Genomic DNA, 3,683 nt, shown 5'->3' with positions numbered 1-3,683 from the left:
ATCCTTCTAATTAAAGACAGGCTACCACAAGACTGAACCCAGACCAAACTGCATGGCTGGATATGACAGAGGGAAGGCGGAGTGCTCCTGCCCCAGTATACCCAGCCTAGTAGTTACTTAATGCTAGACTTATATCTGTTTATTCATTCAACAAGAATTTACTAAGTTCTAGACTCATATCTGTTCATTCATTAAACAAACATTTATTAAGTTCTGTATTCCATAAAACAAGAATAATAATGACACACCTACGTCCCAGGGTTGTTGTTGTGAGGGTCAAATGAGATAACATTTGTAAGCACTTAGCATAGTGCCAACACATAGTAATACATTCTTATTTTCTATTATCTCCCTATAATGGGTCACTGCTACAGGGGTTGTGCAAATACAAAGATGAATAGGGTTCCCTTCTTTATCAGGTGTGTTCACTATATTATAAACTAGAATAGAAATGTATAAAAGAAAAGCACAGAGTTTAGAATAATAGCAATTGACATTTTGATGCTTTAGAATTTGCAAATGATATATATGTGTGTGTGTACATACATATGTAAGGTTTCCCAAAAGTCTTAGCACAAGCTTAAATAGATTACTTCATGTATATATAACATATATATGTATTATACACATATAATACAATATATTATCTCATCCTGGTCTTGGAACAAACCTATGAGAGAAGGTACTATAGTTATTATTATCCCCATTTTACAAATGAGAAAACTGAGAGTATAAATTCCTTTTCTGTGGCCACACAGCCAACAAGCATCAGAGTCACAGTTCAACTCCAGGTCTTCCTAAGATCAAGTCCAAAAAAATCTACTATACAAAGAGAACAAAATAGGCTTACATGATTATTCAGGGTATACTTGGACTTGAGGAGACATTTAAATTTTTCTCCTGCTCTTCATATACTAGCAAAGCCTTTGATGCCCCTTGCCAGAAATAATCCTTAGGAAATTTTAATCTGGGGTATGGCACATTATGTCAAGAGATTTGCACTCTCCTTGCTTTAGAAATCATAAGACCCATATCCTATTACCTGTTCTACTATGAACTGAAAGCTTTCCCCCTCCTCAGGCTTCAGTTTCTTCATCTCTAAAACTGATCATGATAATGCTTGCTCCCAGATCGCTGTTGCACTCATGTTAGGAGAATCAATGAGACATCATCTATAAAGTGCTTTGAATTCCTCAGGGAGACGTGCTATATAACCATAATTACCATTATTGATGGCAGCAATGTAACTGCTATAGGCTTTCCAATAAACCAGTCTTTTCCTCCACTATTTGCCACATCTCAGTGATAGTAACATAGAACCCACACTCAGTTACCGCAGAAACAGAGTTCTCCTCCTGAAGCGGGTGGGAGAGAGGGACAGCAAACTTATAGCTAGTGAGGAGAAATGTCATAAAACCTCAGAAATAAAGTGGGTCCTCCAGACAGAGAGATCTGAAAAAAACTAAAAACGAAATACGATCACTGCCGTCACTAAGGAAAGACTTTCTACACCCAACGATATTTCAGTACAAACATACATATTGGAAGGACAGCAGGCACTCTCTACCAAATGGCACAAATACTTTCAGTCAGCCTACATTGTGATAATCATTTTCCTAGTTAGGAAATGCTTTTACAGGATACCATTCTTTATGTCAAAAAAATTTTTAATGCCCCCATCCATCAGACTATCAAGGCATTTTATTGCCCTTTTAGGACTATTTCTATTTAGAGGTTTACATTATCTCAAGGAGAAACACAATTTCCAGTACATAATTTTGTCACTCCACACCTTGGCTTTTACTACTCTCTTTCCTCTGATCTAGCTGCTGACTCTCTATCATTTCCAGACTCTTCTGCATCGCACAGCCAGTCAATCACTTATTCTTCAAGACATCAAAGATTAGAGAACTCCTATGATTCCAACCATTGTCATTCATTTCCAGTGGAACTGTAAGACTGCTTTAAAAATATATCTTTTGGCTTCATTCTTAATGGCCTCCAAAGTGACAGCCAATATTTCATGAATCTCTTCTTTAGGGTCATCTAATCTAAGCACTAAAATCCTTTCTTCTAATCAGGCACTTTGATTTCTTGGAACTAAGAGAGGGCAGGGCAGTTAGGTGGCTCAATGGATATTGTTGCAGGGACCTGGGGTCAGGAAGACATCTTCCTGAGTTCAAATCTGCCCTCAGACACTTATTAGCTGTGTAACCCTGTTTACCTCAGTTTCCTAATTTGTAAAATGAGCTGGAGAAGGAAATGGCAAACCACTTTAGTATCTTTGCCAAGAAATCCCCAAATGAGGTCATGAAGAGTCAGACATGATTGAACAACAAAAATGAGAGGGAAACCGGTACTTTCGCTCCACTTTTCTGGACCTGAAGAGTGTTAGAACAAAACCAGATTGCTTAATTTGACCCCTTCTAAATACACCTTAGCTTGGACTTAACCTGTCTCGTCACCACTCATTTAGCAATGTTGGTATAATGGCCAGTGTCTAAACCATAGCAGCAAAGCATAATTGAAAGTTACAGGGTAATCAGATAGATAGACCAAACCTTGAAAGAATAATTGAAAAAAATATGGCTTCAAGGTTAATTGGGTGGGGACAGACAAGGATGCCCTTAAAATTCGACCTTGAGTTTAGTCTCAATATATGAAAGGAAATAGGATTTCAGGGCATTTGAAATTCAGTGGCCAACATGGTTTCATTTTAATATTCTTTGAGAAAGGGAAGGGAGAGTAAAGAAATAAATTTACTTGGAGTCTAGCTGACTTTTTTTTAAAGTCAATTACTGGTTTGAGATGTCTCATCATCTTTATGAGAATATGAATTGGCGGTATGTCACTTTTCAATAACTGTGCTAATACAAGTTGAATAATTTTATATATATGTGTGTGTGTGTGTGTGTGTGTGTGTGTGTGTGTGTGTGTGTGCTGCACATAATCAGAATCTTGGATTTTTGGTTCCTTACCAGAATGATTAAAGTCAAAGAAAAATCTTCTTGAGAGACCAGTGAAAGACTGTCATCACCATAATATGATTGGCTAATGGAAGGCTAAAAGGTATTAAGGAAGAGAAACAGCACCCTAATTTGTAAAGTATAAGACTCTAACAAACATGGGCAAGTTCATTTGTTGGATTGATTGAATACATCTCAATCACAGGATTCGACTCTCAGATCCTGACGCTCTTGGCTGCTACCATCAAATGGCCTGCCTTAAGGTTCCCCAACCCAAAAGTCAGCTCTCATTTCTAGTCAACCAATATATTAATACTTTCTGAACATTCATTAGGCACAAGGCCCTTGATGATTCCACAATGTATTCTGGGCCTGTAGTTTAGTCACAAAACTTAATTTGTTGCTTTGATTGCTTCCTTGAGGTAAAAATGGTGGGTATGAAAGGGGAATGAAAAAAATGGAAGGAGCTCAGTCACTCCATGCAAGTAGTTTACCCAGGTGGAAAAGATGCTCGACTTGGAATCAGGGGACCTGGATTGTTTGAAATTGACATATACTGCCTTGGTGACCTTGGGTAAGTCACTTTACTCCTTCTGATGGGGCTAGATGACCTCAAAGCTAATTTCTTGACCTAAAACATCCCATAATCATACTCATTGAAGGATACACTGGAAGGAAGGAAGGAAGGAAGGAAGGAAGGAAGGAAGGAAGGAAGGA

The sequence above is a fragment of the Petaurus breviceps genome, unplaced genomic scaffold (assembly GCF_028583685.1).
Source record: "Petaurus breviceps papuanus isolate PSGF00001 unplaced genomic scaffold, PetGlider_PUasm1.0 90769, whole genome shotgun sequence".
In the NCBI taxonomy this organism is placed as follows: domain Eukaryota; kingdom Metazoa; phylum Chordata; class Mammalia; order Diprotodontia; family Petauridae; genus Petaurus; species Petaurus breviceps.
This window is presented reverse-complemented; position numbering follows the sequence as displayed.